Raw genomic sequence first — 24,519 nt, 5'->3', positions numbered from 1 at the left:
AGACCGCATTCCCTCGTATCTCTTGGTGAGTATTGGATAAACTACTGGTAAGAACTCATTGTTTATCTACTTCTTGGCATCCCACCGTGAGAGGGATAGGATTTCCTGAAGCCTTGACAGGTATAAAAGGTAAAGGGACCTCTGACCATTAGGTCCAGTTGTGGCCGACTCTGGGGTTGTGGCGCTCATCTCGCTTTATTGGCCGAGGGACCCGGCGTACAGCTCAGGGTCGTGTGGCCAGCATGACTAAGCCGCTTCTGGCAAACCAGAGCAGCACACGGAAATGCCATTTACCTTCCTGCCAGAGCGGTACCTATTTATCTACTTGCATTCTGGCATGCTTTCAAACTATTAGGTTGGCAGGAGCTTGACAGGTATAAATGTATACAATGGAGCAGAGGAAGAAAGCCACAGGTTCATCTAGCTAAGTGCTTCCCAAACTTGGGTCTCCAGTTGTTTTTGGACTACAGTTCCCAACATCCCTAACTAGCTGTGACATACCAAGGATTTCACCCAAAGCCTTCTGCATGCAAACCTTCTGAGCTACAGCCCCTGACCATATGTGCAAACATCATTAAGCAGATGGCACTTGCATAAATAGGTCCAACCTCCCCACCCTCAATAAATTCCTAACATTTATATCCCACCTTCCTTCCATTATGAAACCCAAGGTGGCAGGTGGGTTGTCACTCACCAGGCACTGACCACACCCAGACTTGCAAAACAGTAGCCTCATGTGCCTTCAGACCGTTCCCTGGGACTAATTTCATCATCTACCTTCTCTTTACCTGCCCTCAGAATTCCTACAGATATTCAACCTGAGCAAAACCTGTTGCAAATTTCACTCCAGGCAAATTTTGGCAGAAGCCGGAATCCAGAATGCCTTAGAAGACAAAGGTTTGATTAATACAGTGGTACCTCAAGTTACAGACGCTTCAGGTTACAGACTCTGCTAACCCAGAAATAGTAACTCGGATTAAGAACTTTGCTTCAGGATGAGAACAGAAATTGGGCGGCAGCGGGAGGCCCCATTAGCTAAAGTGGTACCTCAGGTTAAGAACAGTTTCAGGTTAAGAACGGATCTCCAGAACGGATTAAGTTCTTAACCTGAGGTACGACTGTATAGCCTTCTGCTCCTTCATATAACTAACTGTTCATACCATAGATCAGAACCACCCAAAGTCCCAATTCTGTCTCTAATAAGACATTGAACAGTAATACCTTGGCACAGGTGGCTAGATTAGAAAGCAAGAAAAATGGGAATCTGCAATAGAAGGCACGCCTCTTCGTCCCTTTTCTAACACTCACAGTTGTGGCTGGGAGACAGGCTCTGCATTAAAATCTACACATAGCTACAAGCCAACGCATTGCATATAGTATCCGAAGCGAGATGTAGTCGAATATCTCTGCCTTTCAGAACATTTTATTACAGTGGGATCTCAGTTTTCGAACATAATCTTTTCTGGAAGACAGTTCAGCTTCCGAAATGTTTGAAAATCGAGGATCAATGGGCTGGCTGCAAAGTCAGTTGGGGGGGGGGGGGATGAAAAATGCCCCTCAGAAGTCATTTGACTTCCGAGGCACATTCAAAAATGGAAGCAATTACTTCTTGGTTTTTGGCGTTCGGGTTCTGAATTGTTCAGCTTCCAAGACACTCGAAAACCAAGGTTCCACTGTATTGTTGTTTTTAAACACTTACATATTTTCCTTACAAATGAAACAGTGGATAACATTTTTACCCACCATTATTTAACATTTGATAGGGATGTGGGGGGAAATTGCTTTGTAAACCAGACCCAGGATCTGTCAGTGGTATAACTATCTCAAATAGTCTCCACCCTAAAAAGTAGGCATTCCACAATTCTAAACCTGATATTTCTAGAAAACATAGTCAACCCTTTCATTTAGAATAGTCTAGTTTGGCAAGTCCATGTCCGCATTTGAACATCTGAGGCTTTGTAAATCATGAGTCATAGATTCACGCAAGCATCATTCATCCATGGCTACATAAACCGTATATGTTTATGAGCCTGGGACATGTGTCTGACACGGGCAAGGCTGGTTTATACGTGGTTATTCTTCGCTGGGCCTCCTGTGACACAAGGTGAGGAGCTTGTGGCCCTCACCTGCAGTGAGATTTCTGAGCCCAAGAAGACGTCTTGGACTCACAGCCCTCACTGTGGGTACAATAATCTGTATCCCTTGATTGAAAAGGAGAGATTTTGATGCACTGGTGCTCACTGTGAAACAGTTCATAATAAGTGGTAATTTGGCTCCTCTGAAGTTATGAGGTTAGGGGGAGAGCTTCCAAAATGGGCTTCCCACATGCCCACAAGAAAGGGCACCCACCACACTTGGGTCAGGAGCACAGTTACTGGAGTCTAGTAACAATGCAGCCACCCCAATTCTCACAACTTGCCCATGTAGGTCACAGTGCACTTATTATATAAAGAAAATGGGAGTTTTCATGCCCATCCAGTCACATTGCACTTCAGAGCAGTTTTGCAAATCAGCAGGAACAAAGATTTTAAACAATAGCGAGAGCTATATTTGCTTGCAGATAGCCAATCCCCAATTAAGCCTCTATTTGTTTGCCCGGCTATGCTTGGATAAAACAAGTGTGCTTTTGTTTGATGTGCCTCTTCCAGTTTTTTTCAAAGTCTTTTGCTTTTGACATGGCCAGCAAAATGCCTGCCATCAGGATGGGGGTGGGGAGAAGAAGGCCAAGTAGATGATGATGATGAAGATTTCAAGAGGTGGGAGCACAATATCTGCTCCACACTCACACGGCATATTGCTTCCCCCATAGGCTCATGGCCAGTGGAGGTTGGCTAGTATCACAAGATAAGGCTTTGCCCCCCCCCTGCAATGTTGACCTCAGTGAAGTGCAGCACTTGCCCAGAGGAGTGAATGGGAAGCATGCATTCATTTCAACAAGAGGAGGGTTCAAAATAGTCCCATCACTGACTGTTTCTTGCAAAACTAGGTTTTCCATACAGGCTTCTAGAGACACAAAATATTCAAGGTGTTCCCTGAAGTAGCGAAGGTAAATGAGAGAGATTTCTTAAGTTAAATGTTATGATCCCCAGGCAAAAGCTCAACAGATGATTGTAATGCAACAGTAGAGTGATGCTTTCATTATAATGAAATAAAAGCATCACAAAATAATGAGCATGCTTTTAAGTTCTTAGAGCTCTTCTTCGGGTTGGTTGCTTAAGGAAAAATAAAAGGGCTGCTAGTTTGTTTTGTAGCATAAGAAAATATAATGATGATGATGATGATGATGATGATAATTGGATGGGGAAGAAAAAAATCGCTAGGTGTGATGCAATAGCCTGCAGCTTATGGCGACCTGTATCTGTTGCCCCATGGGGCCAAGAGAAACTAGGAAGAATTTTCATGGGTGAAAATGATGTGGTCAAAGTGTTGACCCCACTCCCATTGCGCCTGATTTGTTAGGCATTAAAAAAGAGAGAGATCCTTTTCATGAATTGTGCCACAAGGCTTCGCATGTACTCTGACGATGCTGGGTGCAAAAATAATAATAATAAATCTTAGGCACAAAGAAGAAATAGCTGCTTAGCATTTGTAAACATAAATGGTGTCTCTAGCACTAATCAGGATGCATGGATATTTAAGGCCAGGGGCGTATCATGGGGGGGACGGGACTGCCACGGTGATGGCCCCGGGGAACATTTTTCTGGGGGACACTGGCAGGGTGGCGTGAGAAGACAAAAGGTGCAATCCTAAGAATTGCCCAGTGCTTAGGATTTAAGGGGGGGTATACTAACCCCTGTGCCAGTACAATGTTTACTTATTTTGGGGTGACACAGGTGGCGCTGTGGTCGAAACCACCAAGAATCTTTGGCTTACCAATCACAGGGTCAGAAGTTTGAATCCCTGTGACGGAGTGAGCTCCCGCTGCTCTGTCCCAGCTCCTGCCAACTTAGAAGTTCGAAAGCATACCAGCGCGAGTAGATAAATAGGTACCACTGTAGTGGGAAGCTAAACGGCATTTCTGTGCACTCTGGCACTCGGCACTGTGTCCCGTTGCACTAGAAGTGGTTGAGTCATGCTGGCCACATGACCCAGAAAACCTGTCTATGGATAAATTCTGGTTCCCTCAGCCTGAAAGCGGAGAGGAGCACTGCAAAGTCAAATTTGACTGGACTTTACCATCCAGGGGTCCTTTACCTTTTACCTTCCTTATTTATTAAGAATGTTTAAAATGCACCCTTCACCCGAAGGTCTCAGTTTGGAAAGAACATACATATTAAAACACATTTAACAATGAGAAGCTAAAGCAAAATATTGCAGCACTAGCGTTCTTTATTGGAAAACCACAAGGCAGTTAAACCGCAGAGCAGTGGCAGAAAAGACATTCTCGTTGCTTCATGAAGTACACCCCTTCCCAAAGACCTGGACAAAGATGTGCCTCTTTACCTGCCAACAAATTAAAAGAAGAGTTGTGGCTAAATGCACCCCAGACAAGAGATTATTTCAAAGGCCCAGAACTGTTCTCCTATGGATTCCTGCACCATAGAGGCTCATTAAGCACAAGGACCACTGGAAAGACATCAGAACAAATATTGAGGATTGGGGCACTTCTTTATCAGGAGCATGGGATATAAATGGTCCTGTCTAGGATTTAGGGCCAGAAGCCTAGACAATGGCAAGAGAACAGCCAGGACAGCATCAAATGCAGAAGGTCATGGAAAGTCAACAACCATATTTCATACCCTCCAACGCTTCTCTGATGAAAATAGGGACATCATATTGCATACCCTCCACCATTTCTCCAGCGAAAATAGAGATGTCCTATTCCATACCCCCCAACATTTCTCTGATGAAAACAGAGACATCCTAAGGAAAAATGGGACATTCCGGGATCATATCAGAAACCAGGACATCTTCTGAATTGAGACCGTCCCCTGTAAAACAGGGACACTTGAGGTGAGGGGTCTGATATTTGTCTACATCTGGCCAACAAATCAGACAGGCAATTGAAGCGTGTGTCAGAATGGGAGGGCAGAAATCCACTCTGGTCCCCCAAGGAGCAGGCAAAGCCCACATATGAAGGAGGTTCTCTGAGTGGTCTGCCTATCTGGGCAATATTTCTAGCAAGTTGTTCAGAGTGTGAGAAAGGAAGGCTGTAGAGGAAGCGGCAGCCTCTTCTTGGCACTTACAAGTCACCTCACAAGTCTCACTTAGCAGCTTCAATATGTGATGAAGGCTTCAGATGGGGCAGCTGACCCACCAGCTTCGTGGTGCAAAGCCTGGGATTTCTTGGCACTTGCCAGCTCAAGTGACAAGAAGCTGCAGTTCTCATAAGTAGTCAAGTGCCCAAATATAACCAAGCAAAGGCTGATAGGGAAGGGAGGAAATGCTACTACAGAAGAAACAGAAGTGTCATCTGAACCTCTTGTCAGCAGCCGCTGTGTCTGAAACTGGAAAATTATGAAAGTTTCTTCCCCTTGGCAAATCCTTGACTTCCTTTTTTCTTCTTCTCCTCTCTTCCATAGCGGTCTTGTCAGACCACATTGCTCCATATCCTCTTCCACTGTTTCACTAAGCATTACTCCGGCCTCCCTCTCCATTTCCTCCTGTTCACCATTTTCATCTGCTTTCCAAAATAATCAGTTGCTTCTATGCTTGCCCTGAAGCAGTCTCAGTTCTCTCAGTTTCTGTTCTTCCTCACTTATGGCTCCAGTTCTTCAGGAAAACATCATCATTTGGGAGTATTGGCTTCCCTTCTAGTAGTGAGTCTTCCCCTCCACGGTGGGAAGAATCTTATCTATATCTCTGAAAATTCTCTGGAATGCTACCTTTGCACCCTTTCTGTTCCTGATGCTGCAGCATTCTCTTCTTACCTTAAATCACAAGGTTTGTCTGTGGGTCTGGCAACCAGTCCTCCTTTTCTCAGGGGCAAGGAGCTTGATTACACAGCTTGATTTATTTAAGTGGGGACCATAGATTTTTCTGCAGCTACTCTGCCCAACCTTAGTTGCACTTCTGTAGATGTGTCCCCACTGTTTGTGCTGAGCTTATAGACAACTCTGTCATTTCAAAATACGTAAAATAGAACATTACTCAACACTCAAGATTTCTACACCAGGTTGCCCACCAAATGACAGGTGGATAAGCACATCTTAAAGTGATGTGCTGGCTTCCCCCCTCCTTTTGCCCCTCCTGACAACATCACCATCACCATCACCATCACATTATTATTATTATTATTATTATTATTAGCATCCCCCTATCTGACAGAGTTGCTCCAGCTAATCTGGGAGGCTCCTAACAAAGTATTAAAACATCCCCTGTGAAGATAGCTCAATTGGTTAGAGCATAGTGCTGATAACACCAAGGTTGCAGGTTTGATCCCCATATGGGACAGCTGCATAGCCCTGCATTTCAGGGGGTTGGGCTAGATGATCTTCGGGGTCCCTTCCAACTCTACAATTCTATTATTCTCTAATCAAACATTAAAAACTTCCCTACATTTTCTGCTTTTATGCCACAAATCAACTGTGTCCTATAACTTGTTCAATCTGAACAGCAGGGTCCATGAAGAGCTTCAGGGTGGAGGAATTGCAGGGAAACTAAGATGCACAATATTGCTCCTCTGCAGAGAGGTGAGGCAACTTTTTCAGTTCAAAAGCCACATTCCCTCACGGGAAACCCTTCAGGAGTCAGATGTCTGTCTGTGGAAGTGGCCAGAGGCAAAACTGGTTGCAGCAATGGGTTTGACTCTGACCTTTGTACCACAGACCAAATTCCAACCATCCAAAAGTCAAGAGGTTTATATACTTCTACTCATAACACTCAATCCTCCATCCAAGTACAGTATTCTTACTGTATACTTGTGAAACGTAGACCATTTATAAACGCCGTCTCCAACTCCTTGAAAGATTCCATCAACGGTGTCTCCAAAAAAATTTACACATCACTTGGGAAGACAGGCAAACTAATGTCAGTGTACTGGAAGAAGCAAAGATCACCAGTGTCAAAGCAATGCTTCTTCAACATCAGCTTCGTTGGACTGGTCATGTTGTGCAGATGCCTGATTATCATCTTCCAAAGCAACTACTCTATTCCAAACTTAAAAATGGAAAGTATAATGCTGGTGGTGAACAAAAGAGGTTTAAAGACTCTCTCAGGGCAAATCTAAAAAAAAATTAGTATAAACACCAACAACTGGGAAACACTGACCTGCGAGTGCTCCAATTGGAGAATTGGACAAAGGTGTCATAGGCTTTGAAGATGCTCAAACTCAGGATGAAAGGGAGAAATGTGCTAAGAGGAAGGCACGCTTGGCAAACCCTCACCGTGATCAACTCCCGCCTGGAAACCTATGTCCTCACTGTGGAAGGACACGTGGATCCAGAATTGGCCTCCACAGTCACTTACGGACTCACTGTTAAGACTGTGTTCATGGAAGACAATCTTACTCGGCTATGAGTGATCGACAAAGAAGAAGAAGACAGCAGACCACATTCCAGCCATCCAAAAATCAGCGGTTTATACACCTCTACTCACATCACTCAATCCTCCATCTAGGTAAAGAAGAGGCATTATTCCAATTCAAACACACACTCCAAGCCAGCCCAAAGCACTCAGGCAAGGCTCAGAGCAGGGCTAGTAAGCGATGCAGACCACATCCGATTCAGCCAAGTTTTATTGTGCCTTGTTCTGTGTAGAGCAGTGGTGTTTCTGGAAACTCACCCTGGCGGAATTCAAATGTAACAATAAACCATGGTTTGTTGTTCAGGAGGCAGGTAGGCATAAGCTTTAGGTCTTAGTGCTCCTTCTTCCTTTTACCCCTTCTTCTACATGGGAGGAGGAGAGATTAGAAGCTTCTGCTTAATTAGTGGGCAAACCATAGTTTGCCCACAAAGTAGGATTCTAAGTCAAAACTGTGGTTTGAGCAAACCGTAGTTTGCTACGTTTGGATGCAAGAGCAAACGCAGAAAGTGGAAGCTTCTAATCTCTTCGCCTTACGTGCATTTGAGGAGGGCAAAAGGAGCACACGAGCCTTAGACTTGTCCTCATGGCAAACCACTGCTTGTCTTTACCTCTGAATTCAGCCTATGCTAATTTCTTTGCATTTGTATTCTAATAGGAAGAAACACACACCCGTGCATTAGTGTGATAAAATTCATTGCTGAAACTGCAAAGCTGGCCTCTGCACTTCATGCTAACGTTATCCTGGAGGAATTTGACATAAATGGTTCTCTGGGCTGAAGCAGAATCGCTGTGCTTTGCAGAAAACTACTCCAAGCAAGAAGACATTTCACAGAACGGTCTGGGCCTTTAACACAGAAAGTTTACAATTGCAGGATGTCCCCAGTGATTTCCTAATGAGATAAGGGTTTGTTTCCCATAACCATCTGGAAACATGTGTTGCATTTTATGATCCAGATGCTGCATGTAATAAAGTTTGCACCAAGGGATGTTGCCATTTGTGGGGCCACATTTCCCAAGTAAGCTGGATAATTTTTTCCCCCCTGCAGCAGGATAGCAATGGGAGAAAACGACATATAATTCTCTATAGCAGCATCAAGGGTCAAAAAGTGCAGTGGGGTAACTGCAAGCTTCTCAGTTCCATCAAGAGTCCTAATCAGATAATTACACTACTGGGAAAACACATTTTAACCCTAAAGAGTTCATAATGCTAAGAGTCACGCCACCCATCAATCCATCGTGCTGCTTACTAAAATAAAGCAATTAGGCAGAACTCAGTGCGTCACCCTGAAAGCACATAAATTGGAACTGGGTGTTGAATCCCACATCCTTAGAACCTCTTCCCCTCTTATTCCCCTCGTCTCTCTTACAGAGTTGAGCTTCTAGCTCTTAAGCCTATGAAAGTACCCTTGGAAATGTGTAGACAATGCCTTGGGAAATCTCAGAAATGGCAACAGAGCTATACTAGATGTTTAAGCCCATTGCCCTTCCCCAGGAATTGTACCAACGGTCAGCCATATTGGGCTTATAGATAAACTGATAGAGACAAACACAGATTTTGCTTCATTTGCATATTTTGAAGATATGCCAAAATTGCATCACAAAATGGCATCCATTTCTGGTTTAGGGTCAGACTATACACAGCTCTTCTATGAGACAGCAGAAGATACAGGGTTGGAGTCTGTCTTCACTCTCTCCTGCTGGAGCATCCCTAGAGTGGGACTCCTCCTAGAGGACATGTTCTCCAGCAAAGAGAAGAAGCAACTTTTGCCAAGGCCCCCTTCCCCAAAAGCAATCTATGGATGGAAGGAGTCATTCCATCCATGGAAGACTAAGTCTAGTCCCAAACCAGAAAGTCCTCAAATGCACACTCCTTGTGTCAGGCTTATTAGAACATCGCTAACTGCCACCTCACAGGTACCATGCATAAAAAGCAACATTAACACTGAAAGACTGGGAAACGATGGGATGCGAAATCGCAAAGAACAGTAAGGTAATAGTATTGCAACAGATGAATCTGGTGGACTAACATTAGGAAAAAGCGGCTGCTGCACGGATGTTATTAACCCAGAGATGGAAAGAAGATAAAGTCCCTACCAGAGAAGAATGGCAGATCAAGTTGATGGACTATGCCAAAATGGCTACAATGAAAGGAAGAATCAGAAATCAGGAGGACCACATTTCAAATAAGGAATGGAGGAAATTTATAGCTTATCTTAAAGACCATTGTAAACAGTTAAAATCATTACTAGGATTGGGATATCACTTGTAGTTTAATGGTGAATTCTGGATACAATGGAGAGATAAAAGATTTGGATTATTATAAAAGATACAGGAGGAAATGATTAGCAATAGGACCCACTAAGGGGAGGAGGAAAGTCCAAGAATCTTGTTTTTATGTTGTATGTTGGACATGTGACTATAAATTTTTAATCTGAAAAACCAAATAAATAAATTTACTTAAAAACACACAAACATTAGGACAAAGCAGAGAGAATTAGCCCCAGTCGAGCCATACAGTGGTGATCAGCTATCCAAGCATAACAACAGAACAGCTATCAAACTGGAAACTGCTGCCAGCTTTAAAATAAAGAGCGCCATAACTTATCCAAAATCTTTCCTGTTGTTGTACAGCCATCAGTGTACATGGATGGAGTGCTAAAGAGTGAGGGGAGCAAAATAAATAAATAAATAAGCCATTCCCTACCTCGGAGATTAGAGTCTCAGTTTAGACAAGGGGGAGAGAGAGATAAGAGGTAAAATATGCACGAGCCACATATTGGTTTATAAAATTTGTATGCTGCCCTATGCATTTAGGTTTCAGGGCAGTTACAACATAAAATCACAATATAAAAACGCAAAATACATAATAATAATAATAATAATAATAATAATAATAATACAGCCCAATAAGCCCCCTCTCCCAAATAAATTTTGAAAGGGCATTAGATGTCAATCAGCCAAAGGCCTGGTTAAGGAGGAACATTTTTGCCTGGCGCCTAAAGGTGTATAATGAAGGCACCAAACCCTTTTCACCTGCTTTGCGCCTTCCTTCACACAAGGACTAATCAGTATTCAGCACTTAACCATGCTTCCCATTATATCCTAAACCAGTGACAATGTTCAATTGACCACTGGAGAACCTCCAGACATTGCAGAATTACAGCTTCTGATATTCCTGACACCTGGCTAAACTGGCTAGGGATGATGGGAGTTGCAGTCCAACAAAATCTTGAGGGCTGTGCATTCCCTACACCTAGCTAATGAATGAATGAATGAATCAATCAATCAATCAATGAACACTCTTTCCCAGGGTTCAGCCCATTCCCAGTGCACCACCCCATGTGGAAACAACCTACTCAAAAGTTGCTCCCTGCACTAGTGCTGATGTTCCCAGAAACTGGGGCCAACTGGGAGAAGACACCCTATGAGAGCCAGTGTGGTGTAGTGGTTAAGAGCGGTGGACTCGCAATCTGGTGAACTGGATTCGATTCCCCACTCTTCCACATGCAGCTGCTGAGTGACCTTGGGTTAGTCACACTTGTCTGAAGTCTCTCAGCCCCACTCACCTCACAGAGTGTTTGTTGTGGGGGAGGAAGGGAAAGGAGATTGTTAGCCGCTTTGAGACTCATTAGGGTAGTGATAAAGTGGGATATCAAATCCAAACTCTTCTTCTCTTCTAGGGAGCACTCTGTCATCATGGCCTCAGGAAAGATCCCATGACAATTTTCATGACGTGAAGTGAGGTGACAAGCGGCTCTGTTTCACTTTGCTGGGCCAGTTTTTGAGGGAGCGCTCTCCTTCCCTTGTAGTTCCCAAGATTCTGTAGTCTGGCTGACATTCATCTTGTGTTTTCCTCAGACTCGAGCGAAAAGCCTACAAACTCAATATTTGTTTCAACTTTGAACTCAGGCTATGGTCATTCTCCCCTTGTGCACTCGAGACCTTTCCCACCAAACAAAGAGAGGTCTGGTGTGTGAGTGAAGCTTGACATTACATGGAAAATATGAAAATATTGGTACTAACTGGCAGCTATAAATAGAGGAACGGGGAAATAATACTGGTTCAACAGGACAAAGATGAGCCAAAGTTAAGCCCCCATCCATTTTGATGGAAAAGCTAATTACGTGTTTAACAGACGTTCCACTGGTATCAAAAGGGACTTTTAAACGGATTTACTTTGGCTGGCTCAGGTCCAGTGTTTGGAAACGAGGCATCAACAATCCTCGAGCAATCCCTATCCCTGCTTTGCTTGGAATTTCAAGTCCAAATTCTGAAAATGAATATCCAGCTGTGCTTTAAGAATGTTTATATGCCAACAGAAGTAAATACTATTTAAAAGGCGCTTGTTTACAGGGAACATTTGAATAGGAGTGGCGGAGCAGGAGGAAGTTCAAACCAGCTTAAAGCATCCCAAGCTAGCACAACATAACACGAGTTAGGAAATAGGGTGCTGAAACTCTACTGTAAACAGTAATGTTTCAGCTACACTGGTCCATCTCTTTTCCTCACGTGGGTCTCTTCTTAAGGGCACCCCATGCTTGTTCTGAGAGGAGAGTTTACTTTGAAACTCAAAAAAGTTTCAACTTCACAGTCTGAATTACTAGATTCTCACCAGTTCAAAGCCACGTTGCTGTAAACATGCCATGCAAGATTTAGTTTTGTTTGAAGCTGCATTCCCATCTCGGTTTCAAAACAACAGATTCTTTCTGCGGCTTTAAGCAACGTTGGTAGTTTCCATGCATTTCTTCCCACAGTCTTAAAAAAAAAACACCTCTTTTTTTTTTTTTTAGTCCATCCTACTGGACTATATCGATCAATGAATTCCAGAGTGATAGATAAATAGAAACACACACACACATATAAACACACAGCATAGGGCCACCTTCACCTTCATATATGGAAAAATAAGAGCACACCGTTGACAATTTGGTTAGAACAAAAAAGGGCAGGAGGAAAGGAATGGCAGGTTAGTAACTATCTGTTGCAGTTGCGCCCCATTACTTATTACCTTCCCAAACTTGCTATTGTCTTTTCACAAGCAACCAGGCAATTCACTCTTCATTCCTTCATTTATTACATTTTTTATCTCCAATCTCTTCCTGCAAGGAGCTTAGGGCGGCATATATGGACGTTCCCATTCTCATACCAGCCTCATAGGTAAAAGGTAAAGGACCCCTGAACAGCTAGGTCCAGTCAAAGGCAACTATGGGGTTGCGGCGCTCATCTCGCTTTCAGACTGAGGGAGCCACAGACAGCTTTTTGGGTCACACAGCTAGCCTGACTAAACCGCTTCTGGCACAACAGAACACCGTGACGGAAACCAGAGTGCACGGAAATACTGTTTACCTTCCCACCGCAGTGGTACCTATTTATCTACTTGCACTTTTTGGGGTGCTTTTGAACAGCTAGGTGGACAGGAGCTGGGACCGAGCAATGGGAGCTCACCCCGTTGTGGGGATTTGAACCGCCGACCTTCTGATCGGCAAGCCCATGAGGCTCAGTGGTTTAGACCACAGCGCCACCGGTGTCTAGGCAGAGAAAATGTCACTCAGAGAACTTCAGGGCTGAGTAGGGACAGCAACGCTGGTCTCTTCTGTCCTAGTCCAGCATTCTAACCATTACACTACAGCAGCTCTCTGTGACATCCAGGTATAGGGCGGTATATAAATAATGATGATGATGATGATGATGCACAGAGGCAAGGATGTATCCAGGGCTGGCCCGAAACATTTTGGCACTTGAGGTGAACCCCAAAATGGCTCTCCCATCCCTGCCAGGGAAGAAGGGGTGAGGGAAGATCGACAACAGGAACAAGGGTGGAAGAAAGATTGACATCAAGATTTGCTGCCCCAATGGATCCTGCCACCTGAGGCAGTCACCTCAGCTTGCCTCATGGGTGAGAGTCGGCCCTGGATGTACCCTTTACTACATGCCATAGAGACCACAACCAAGATTTTCAACAGCAGCATTAGCTGCTGGCTGTTGCACTTCAGAGTTGCGACATTTTTGTTGCAGCAGGGCTTACGTGCCTTCCCAGAGTGCACTGCGTGCATGTCATGCAATAGCCATGACATTACTCAGCATGGCGATGGTCATGCCACCTCTGCATGAACAAAGATGTTGGCGACCCAATTTGCCGTCAGTGCTGTCAGAACTGACCCGATGCTGCTCAGCTAATGGGACCACTTAACTGTATCTCTGCTCTGCTGATTGGATGGCTGATGGCCTCTCCCACACTTGTTCACTTGGGTTATCTTCATGATGAGGAACACACAAAGCTCAGGATATGTATTTGGGATGGGAAGCCTTTTTTAGCACAGGGGTCGCATTCCCATTCCCTTGGGTTGTTTGGTTCTTATTTTTATTTTGTGTTTTGTGTTTCAATATTGTGATTTTATGTTGTAACTGCCTTGAGAACAGACAGACAGACATAAATAAATATTCTGAGCAATCTTTTGGGAAGGGGGCACATACTAGAAATGGATGGGGCTAAAGCATAGCTGTCAACTTTTCCCTTTTCTTGCGAGGAATCCTATTCGGAATAAGGGAATTTCCCTTAAAAAAAGGAAAACGTTAACAGCTATGGGCTAAAGGCAAAAGTGAGTGGATAAATTAATGCACAGCAGGCTAGTTTTTACACACACACACACACACACACACACACACACACACTCCAGCCATGGAAGGACATGTCGATCCAGAATTGGCCTCCAGAGTCACTTACGGACTAACTGTTAAAACCGTGTTTGTGGAAGACAATCTTACTCAGCTTTGAGGGATCGGCAAAGAAGAAATAGAATCCAGGATTAGGGTTCCATCACCCAGAAGTGTAGACTGGGCTTCCCCATCCATTTGGAAAGCTGGGACCCAAACCAATCAGGGTGTCAGAACAGAGGAAGAGGAGATGCCTTTACTGCTTCATAACCTTCCTGTGCTGGCTTGAAGCACTGATACCTCTGTCCCAAAGAGATCAGAGTTTGTTAACTGTGGGCTGTTAATTGGGACCTCCTCCTTCCCTCATAACAGCAGATCGTAAAAAAGGGGAGAGAATTTCACTAAACCTAGGACTGCAGAAGTGTATTCTCTAAATTCCATTCCACTGTTGAAGTGTCTCAGAAATGCAGCATACATCCCAAAAATGCTCCAAATCATGCAAGCCCAGCAATTCCTTCTAATACATTTTGCCCCTGTTGGCAAAAAAATGACTGGAAGTCTCAGGAATCAAGAAGACCAAAATTTCAACAAAGAATGGGGGGAATTTATAATCTATCTTCGAGATCACTGTTAGCAGATGAAAATGTTTAGCAGGATTGCAACAGCATTTGTAATGTAGCAAGTACTATGGAGTTTATGGAGTTATATAAAACATGGAATATTGAAAAAGATGCAGTAGGAAAGGTGTAATAACAGGACCCACGGAGGGGAAGGTGCGAAGTCAAGAGATTCGGAAGAATATTTTAACTGTTGATGAGCATGGTTGTATTGTTATAATTTAATATTTGTAAAATCAAATAATAATAATAATAATAATAATAATAATAATAATATTTTTGTGCCCACCCTGCAGTGGACTATGGAATACTGGTCAGTGTCATAGATATTTTATGGTGGGATTGTTTATTGCCTGGCTGTTCCAGTATGACAAACACCAGGGTCAGATAAGCTCTGATTAGAAGAGCATGTTTATGCTTGTTATAACAGCGCCCAGATAAGAGTGCTAGAACAGAGTAATGGATCCCAAGAGTCAAGGGTTGGGGAGAAAAATCAGCATAGTTTTACACTTAAAGAAGCTCAGAGTGAATCACCCACCACCTGGCTACCTGCCTATTGTCAAAGCTAGGCTTATCGTCTGTCTCCCACTGATGTTTATCTTGTAGCTCACATAATGTGAGAAGGGATACCGGCACCTTGAGATCAAAGCACCCCCAGGGCAAACCCAATGATAAAAGAGCTGTGCGTTCCTGAAATCAGAGTCACCGCATTCACAAATTACTCCCTCAGACTGATGGGCCACTTTGATGACAGAAGAGTGGGCTTGGTGCAAACTCCTTTCCAAACTCAGCCAATACCTCAGCAGTGTGATCTGGCCATTCCTCAGCGAATGAACCACCAAGGGAAGATAAATTTTCAGATGTGCTGGAATATAAGCCACTGTGACTAATGATTGCCTGAGCAACAGACTAATGGCTTCATCGGAAAACCGGGTCCACTCTTACCCTCGGATCACATTTCATTTCAGCCTTTCCTTCGCCCTAAAATAATCTTTGCATGTATCCCATATGCATGCATTCCTCCTTAGAACTGCACGGTCCTTTGAAGTACTTCAGGTCCAGGGTTCCCTGGCAAGAGAGAATGACTCCTAAAACCACCCATATTCTGCATATAGATAGATACCGTATTTTTTGCACCATAACACTCCCTTTTTTCCTCCTAGAAAGTAAGGGGAAATGTCTGTGCATGTTATGGAGGGAATGCCTATGGGTGGCATGCCTACGGATTTTCCTCCTCTAAAAACTACGTGCGTGTTATGGTCGGGTGTGTGTTATAGAGCGAAGAATATGGTACTTTTTTGTGATAGGAAGTAAGGAAGCAGAGCTCACACAGAGATGGAATTGTGGGATGTGGAGCACTGTTGCTTCTCACCTGACTATTGTTTAAAAAAGTAAAAGGTAAAGGACCCCTGGACGGTTAAGTCCAGTCAAAGGCAACTATGGGGTTGTGGCGCTCATTTCGCTTTCAGGCCAAGGGAGCCGGCGTTTGTCCACAGACAGCTTTCTGGGTCGTGTGGCCAGCATGACTAAACCACTTCTGGTGCAACGGAACACCGTGACAAAAAGCAGAGCGCACGGAAATGTCGTTTACCTTCCCACCACAGTGGTACCTATTTATCTACTTGCACTGGCGTGCTTTAGAACTGCTAGGTTGGCAGGAGCTGGGGCAGAGCAGCAGGAGCTCACTCCATCACGGGGATTCGAACCGCCGACCTTCTGATCGGCAAGCCCAAGAGGCTCAGTGGTTTAGACCACAGCGCCACCCACGTACCTACACTTGACTATTGAGCAGCAGGTAGCATGATAAGATGCTGGTCCAGGCAGTCTGAGATTTGCTGCGCTTGTTCTTATTTTTTCATAGAAAAAAGTTATGAAGGACAAATGTGTTGGTGGCTAAGTTCAGGTTGGTTATATGCTACCTAGAGAATTATAGAATGCGGGGAACATCAGTGGGAGCTTCATGCCTTACTTGTGACCTTCCCACAAGCATCCAACTGGCTGCTGGATCTCATTTTATGTTATTATTTTCTTAAGAAAGCAAGTTGCACCAACAGCTATGCCAGTGCAAATGCATCAAACCTGGCAGCTAAAACCATGCTTATTTTAATTTGTATTTTTATTAAAGATCTTCTTGAATTACAAAAGTACATACAGTGGTGCCTCGCAAGACGAAAAGCATCCGTTCCGCGATTCTCTTCGTCTAGCGGTTTTTTCGTCTTGCGAAGCAAGCCCATTGACAGCTTAGCGGATTAGCGCTATTAGCGGTCTAGTGGCTTTTAGCGATCAGCTGAGAAGCGTCTTGTCAGCGGATCAGCTGATAAGCGGCTTAGCGACTTAGGAAAAGGGCGAAAAAAGCGAAAAAAAACCCGCGGGAACTCGCAAGACATTTTCGTCTTGCGAAGCAAGCCCATAGGGAAATTTGTTTTGCGAAGCGCCTCCAAAACGGAAAACCCTTTTGTCTAGCGGGTTTTCCGTCTTGCGAGGTGTTCGTCTTGCGGGGCACCACTGTACTGTAGAGTGTCTCAGTTTTCTGTTCATAGAATCTTTTCTACAGATCATCTATCTTCAGTGTGAGATACTAATGTTATAGATAAAGGCTGGGAAAGAAGAGAGGTAGTGGGGAGAGAGAGAGAGAAGATTGGGATAGTAAAATTTCATTTTTTTACATAGTGTATGTGCAAGGTTTTTGTGCCAACATCATGTGCGTAGGTTCTCTTTCCATTCACTTATTAGTTTTCGTTGGTGGTGAGAGAAGTGAACTTTTCATTTCAGAGTAAAAATCTTCACAAACACACAAAAAGATGTCAAATAGCCAGACCTATATCATGTTCTCCAACATTTCTCTGATGAAAATAGGGACATGCTATTCAATAAGAATAAGAAGAATTTTATACCTCACCCATCTGACTGGGTTGCCACTCTGGGCGGCTTCCAACATATTAAAAAACACAATGAAACATTAAACATTTAAAAAAAACAAAACATTCCCTATACAGAGCTGCCTTCAGATGGCTCAGGGGTCAGATACCTCCATAGCCTGCAACATTTCTCCGATGAAAATAGAGGCATCATAAGGAAAAGTGGGACATTCTAGGATCAACTCAGAAATTGGGACAGCTTCTGTAAAGCTGGAATACTTGGAGGGTCTGCAATATTCGGAAAACTAAGTGTTTTTTAAACCAACAGAGCTGGGGTTTTTAAATAGTAACTATTCTGGCAATATTACAAACTGTCTGGCCTTGCTGAAGAGGTCTGGTTATGCAACGCCCTTTCAGCTAGGCAGCACACTATTTGAACAAGGTGTTGGAAACTTTCATCTAGTTAAGAGCTGTCACTCTGTGTTGCTCTTTGAAACCAGCAAAGCTGCAAAAGCTTTCATTTACACAACATGGTGTTATCACCAGCATTGCAGAGATGGTGTTGTGACTAGCTACACCAAAGTACATGTTTGAAATTGGAGGCACCGACTTATACCAGCCACACAGAAACCAAAATATTTCCCTTTAAGACCACAACGTCTCAAAGGCTACAATTCAGAGTAATGTAAAAGTAATTAAGCTTCGCAGAATCACAGGACTTACAAACAAGAGTTAAGCACATAAATCTTGTCTATTTATTTTGGACCCCAGCTCAGTTCTTTCCTGTATTGCGACTCCAAAGGGACAGTACTCACATGGTGAATATCTCAGCATAAAATCAATTGCACCTAAATGCAAATAACAGAACAGTCCTATGCATGTCTGCTCAGACATAAATTCTATTGCGTTGGAGAGGACTTACTCCAAGGTTAGTGTGTACAGCAGATTTAGCAGCCTTCCAGGTGTTTTGTACCACAACTCCCATCAGCTGCTGGCTGGTATGTTACATGTGAATTGAACCTCAGCCTAGTCTACTGGAGACTGCTCAGAAACCCCACCTAAGCCTCTTTGGGCTTCTAAAAGAAACTGAATATAATGAGCAAAGAACCTGGGGAGGAGCACAGCAAAATTTGCCCCACATACTTGTTTGCTGCTTGCTTTTGGAACAGGCTCGTCCCTTTATTCCATGGGAAATTTCATGGTCATAAAATGGTCCTCTGGGCTGTTCTATCTGGCCCCAAGCCATGTTCCCTCCCCCATTTTGCTTGCTGGAATGTGCCCTGGAACGTCGACTCTATCTTGTCTGGGTGGAGGATAGAGAGGGATGTTTGAGGGTGTGCAGAAACTGGCCTGCTATACAAAAGTAAAATTTGCATTCATTGCACTGCCCACTTTTGCCTCGGGCCCTATCCACGACCTCTCTTGTGGGCCAGAAGCTTCTCACCCTTTGTTTAGTAGGAACAGAGAGAGTGAAAACTGTGTTTAATAAAAGTCCCTTCTGTCCATTTCCAGTCTCTGTCTGCATTGCCAGATTATTGAACAGCCACTGCATTCGGTGCAACGATAGCACTGTCTATAATAGAAGCCTACAATAGTTTCTTTGTGGAAATGTGCTAGGGTGGAAATAAGCTATTTGTCAACTTTTTTACCCCATGCCCTGTTGGTAGGATTTCAGACATTTTAGGTCTCCATTGTGAACCTGGGTATTGTCCATTCATGCTGAGTTTTTGTGTACACAGGAAGCTCGCAACGCTTCCAGATTTCTGTTGCATTTCATTTTCAGTCGTGCATGTTCTCCAATGACAACTTATCCCCAAATGCCACTCCTCCCCCCTTACAGATTGTGGTTGAAACCATTGCCTACTGCTTAAACCCACAAAAGAAAAGAGCAAGTTCCTCACAGGGCAAAGGAACCAAGCCAGAGTCCCATGCTTGCACTGAAGGCAGCGACACAGAAGATCAAATTCCTCTATTCTGTTCTGCTTTCCCACACATTAGATTAAGGTTCATAGTCATCCATGGGCTTAAGACACTTTGGGCATGAGGTATTGAATATCAAGCTTATTAAGCAGCTTAAAAACACACCTGGGCAGCAGAAGATGACTTGCGTGTCAAAAGAAGACCGTTAAATTATATAATGTCTTCTACGATGGCTGCAATAATCAGTGGGACAGGTGGTCTGTGGGTGACAGCAACAGCCCAGTCATGTACATGATGTGCTGGCAACCACAGAGCACCAGGCTGAAGCAGAGTACTTCCCTTTCCCTTCCAGTCTAAACAAGGCCGGTTTCACAACCTATTTCTGAAGCTCATATGATGCTGTGTGCCTTTTCACCACCTCTCGAGTTTCTACATCTCAGAATCGTCTTTTTACCAGCTCGTTTGGGCAATGAACTGCTCGTGTCAGTAAGTGGTTTATGTGGTGCATGTGAAAAGAATGCACTCACTGAAGTGTCAAGAACGCGTTGCACCAAGGCAGTGGGAGAAGCCATTCAACAAAGGCTGCTGTCAAAACGCCAGCAAGTATCCTTGCCTAATGTTATGCTGGCCACCACCCAGTGCAAAAAGACTACTTACAAAAGCAGTATGGTTGTCTGCGCATGTGCGCATGTGTATGCAAATGAGCTGCAGGAAAGCCCATCTGAACTGGATTCAAGACTAGTTTTACTGGCGATTGTAATCCTAACCCCTCTTGCCTGGGAGGAAACCCCACTGTATTCATTAGGATTTATTTATGAGCAGGAATGCTTAGAATTGCACTGTAAAATGCCATGCTGTGGATCTTGGAGCAATGCAGGTGCGATGCATAAATCAACAAAGGATTGTGGTTAACAGTTATGCTAGCTATAGGGTGTATCTAAATCAGGGAGAAGGGAAGGAATGCCCTGACTTGGAAAGTTGAAGTTTAGTTTTTGAAGGTGCAAGATCAGTATTATATTGGCAAGATATAGGGAGGGTGTTTTCGGCTATCTCACCCCTTGCCCATGGAACTGGCTACAGGAAAGGGCCTGTGTAATCTTGCTACATTTATAGTATTGAAATGGGGGGGGGGTTGTATGCTATTATATTTTCTATTGGTTTGCTATGTTATTATGAAATGGTTTTCGTTGCGTTTGTTTGAAATGCATTCCTGTTTTCTTTGTTGTAAGCTCCGTTTCCAAGCAGAATTCAACGTGCTGGTGCTGACCTTTGAAACCCTAAACAGCCTCGGTCCAGTATACGTGAAGGAGCGTCTCCACCCCATCGTTCAGCCCGGGCACTGAGGTCCAGCTCTGAGGGCCTTCTGGCAGTGCCCTCACTACAACTATCTGACTTTGAGAAGACATCTGAAGGCAGCCCTGTTTAGGGAAGTTTTTAATGTTTGATCTTTTATCGTGTTTGTAATATTCTGTTGGGAGCCGCCCAGAGTGGCTGGAGAAACCCAGCCAGATGGGTAGGGTATAAATATTATTATTATTATTATTATTATTATTATTATTATTATTATTATGTGTGTGGAAAATCTGCATACAAATAAAAATGAATGAAGATATGTAGAAGGCTAGATCCAGACTGCCATTTCTCTATCATACGAAATTTTACGATTTTATCTGTTTCATAGAATCATAGAGTTGGAAGAGACCACAAGGGCCATCGAGTCCAACCCCCTGCCAAGCAGGAAACACCATCAGAGCACTCCTGACATATGGTTGTCAAGCCTCTGCTTAAAGACCTCCAAAGAAGGAGACTCCACCACACTCCTTGGCAGCAAATTCAACTGTCGAACAGCTCTTACTGTCAGGAAGTTCTTCCTAATGTTTAGGTGGAATCTTCTTTCTTGTAGTTTGGATCCATTGCTCTATGTCCGCTTCTCTGGAGCAGCAGAAAACAACCTTTCTCCCTCCTCTATGTGACATCCTTTTATATATTTGAACATGGCTATCATATCACCCCTTAACCTCCTCTTCTCCAGGCTAAACATGCCCAGCTCCCTTAGCCGTTCCTCATAAGGCATCGTTTCCAGACCTTTGACCATTTTGGTTGCCCTCCTCTGGACACGTTCCAGTTTGTCAGTGTCCTTCTTGAACTGTGGTGCCCAGAACTGGACACAGTACTCCAGGTGAAGTCTGACCAGAGCAGAATACAGTGGCACTATTACTTCCCTTGATCTAGATACTATACTCCTATTGATGCAGCCCAGAATTGCATTGGCTTTTTTATCTGCCATGTCACACGGTTGGCTCATGTCAAGTTTGTGGTCAACCAAGACTCCTAGATCCTTTTCACATGTACTGCTCTCAAGCCAGGTGTCACCCATCTTGTATTTGTGCCTCTCATTTTTTTTGCCCAAGTGCAATACTTTACATTTCTCCCTGTTAAAATTCATCTTGTTTGTTTTGGCCCAGTTCTCTAATCTGTCAAGGTCGTTTTGAAGTGTGATCCTGTCCTCTGGGGTGTTAGCCACCCCTCCCAGTTTGGTGTCATCTGCAAATTTGATCAGGATGCCCTTGAGTCCATCATCCAAGTCGTTGATAAAGATGTTGAATAAGACCGGGCCCAAGACAGAACCCTGTGGCACCCCACTAGTCACTCTTCTCCAAGATGAAGAGGAACCATTGATGAGCACCCTTTGGGTTCGCTCAGTCAGCCAGTTACAAATCCACTGAGTGGTAGCATAGTCAAGACCACATTTTACCAGCTTCTTTACAAGAATATCATGGGGCACCTTGTCAAATGCCTTGCTGAAATCAAGGTAGGCTACATCCACTGCGTTCCCTTCATCTACCAGGCTTGTAATTCTGTCAAAAAACGAGATCAGGTTAGTCTGACATGACTTATTTTTCAGAAATCCATGCTGACTATTGGTGATCACAGCATTCCTTTGTAGGTGCTCACAGACTGTTTGCATAATGATCGGCTCCAGAATCTTCGCTGGTATTGATGTTAGACTGACTGGGCGGTAATTATTTGGGTCCTCTCTTTTCCCCTTTTTGAAAATAGGGACAACATTTGCCCTCCTCCAGTCTGCCGGGACTTCGCCTGTTCTCCAGGAATTCTCAAAGATGACTGCCAGTGGTTCTGAGATCACATCTGCCAGTTCTTTTAATACTCTTGGATGCAGTTCATCTGGCCCTGGAGACTTGAATATATCTAAACTAGCCAAGTATTCTTCTACTATCTCCTTAGTTATTCTGGGCTGTGTTTCCTCTGCTGAATCATTTGCTCCAAATTCTTCAGGTCGGGCATTGTTTTCTTTATCGGAGAAGACTGAGGCAAAGAAGGCATTGAGGAGTTCAGCCCTTTCTGTGTCTCCTGTTTGCATTTCACCATCTTCTCCTCTGAGTGACCCCACTGTTTCTTTATTCTTCCTTTTGCTACGAACATACCCATAAAAGCCTTTTTTGTTGCTTTTAACCTCTCTAGCAAGCCTGAGTTCATTCTGTGCTTTAGCTTTTCTGACTTTGTGTCTACACGTGCTGGCTATTTGTTTGAATTCCTCTTTGGTGGTTTCCCCCCTTTTCCATTTTTTGTACACATCCTTTTTTAATCTTAACTCAGTTAAAAGATCTTTAGATAGCCACCCTGGCTTCTTTAGGCACCTTCCATGTTTCCGTCTCATTGGTATTGCCTGAAGTTGTGCTTTTACTATCTCCCTCTTAACAAACTCCCAGCCATCATGAACTCCCTTTCCTTTTAGTATTACTGTCCATGGGATCTCACCCAGCACTTCCCTAAGTTTTATGAAGTCGGCTTTCTTAAAGTCAAGAAATTGAGTCCTAGTATGCTTGGCTGCTCCTTTCCACTGTATAGTAAACTTCAGAAGAGCATGATCACTCGCGCCTAATGATCCTTCCACTTCTACCCCACTAACCAGGTCATCAACATTGGTTAGGACCAGATCTAAAATGGCTGTTCCTCTTGTTGCTTCTCCCACTTTCTGGACAACGAAGTTGTCTGCAAGGCCAGTGAGGAATCTGTTTGACCTTATGCTCTTGGCTGAGTATGACATCCAGCAAATATCCGGGTAATTGAAGTCCCCCATTACTACTATCTCCCTTCCTTTTGCATGCTTGGCCATCTGTTCCAGGAAGGCATCATCTATGTCCTCTGTTTGGCTTGGGGATCTATAGTAAACTCCCACAATGAGGTCACTGTTATTCTTCTCTCCCTTAATTTTGACCCAAATGCTCTCACTTTGGCTTTGAGGTTCTAAATCTTGGATCTCTTCACAGGTATACACATCCCTGACATATAACGCCACTCCTCCTCCTTTCTTGTCTGGTCTGTTTCTCTGAAATAGATTGTATCCCTCCATTATTACATTCCAGTCGTGGGACTTATCCCACCAGGTTTCATTGATGCCTATTATGTCATATTTAGTTTGCCCCATTAGGGACACAAACTTTCAAAAGGTTGCTTGGTTGCAAGCAAGTGCAAATGGATGAGTCATTTTAGAAGGCTGCACATGTTTTTCACTACTTAACAAAACCAGAAGATGAAAGGAGGGTGCAAATCTGGATATTATAAGTCTGGAAAAGTCTGGTAGAAGACAAGGAGACCAACAGACAGAGGGAGAACATGAGAAATGGGACCATAAATAGTCAAGTTGTTCATGAGAATTGGATGGATGATCTGCCTGTTTTTAATGCTAATCCTTCATTCCTGTATGTGGGATGGTCCTCCAGATATTGCTAGACTACAACTCCCATCATCCCTGACCATTCATTGGCCATGCTGACTGGGGCTGATAGGAATTGTGGTCCAAGTCATGTAAGGTTATGAAAGCTTTTTGGGAAATGATATATAATGAAATGAAAAAAAAAATTAAAATTACTTTTGTTAAAAAAAAACAGAAGCTTTTCTATTAGGAATTGTAGGTACTGACATTCCAAAGGAACAGAAAAGACTTTTTATGTATGTGACAACAGCTGCTTGGATGCTACTAC

The 24,519-nt window shown here is 43.7% G+C and overlaps 1 protein-coding gene and 2 long non-coding RNA genes across 3 annotated transcripts in view; 2 read left to right on the top strand and 1 right to left on the bottom strand.

Moving 5' to 3' along the window:
• LOC307220958 overlaps positions 1-24,519 on the top strand; it is a 216,495-nt gene that overhangs the window by 111,881 nt on the left and 80,095 nt on the right. The gene's annotated exons all lie outside the window — the stretch shown is intronic.
• The window catches only part of BASP1 (brain abundant membrane attached signal protein 1), an 85,055-nt gene that overhangs the window by 2,906 nt on the left and 57,630 nt on the right, over positions 1-24,519 (bottom strand). The window lies entirely within an intron of this gene.
• On the top strand, positions 384-8,484 carry LOC307221014. The gene is made up of 2 exons (XR_013841281.1): positions 384-897; positions 8,120-8,484. It is a non-coding gene; the product is annotated as an uncharacterized lncRNA (long non-coding RNA).

The sequence above is a fragment of the Podarcis cretensis genome (genome assembly GCF_951804945.1).
Source record: "Podarcis cretensis genome assembly, chromosome: 7".
Lineage (NCBI taxonomy): Eukaryota > Metazoa > Chordata > Lepidosauria > Squamata > Lacertidae > Podarcis > Podarcis cretensis.
Note: the sequence above shows the minus strand (reverse complement) of the source record. Positions and strands in the feature narration are given on the sequence as shown.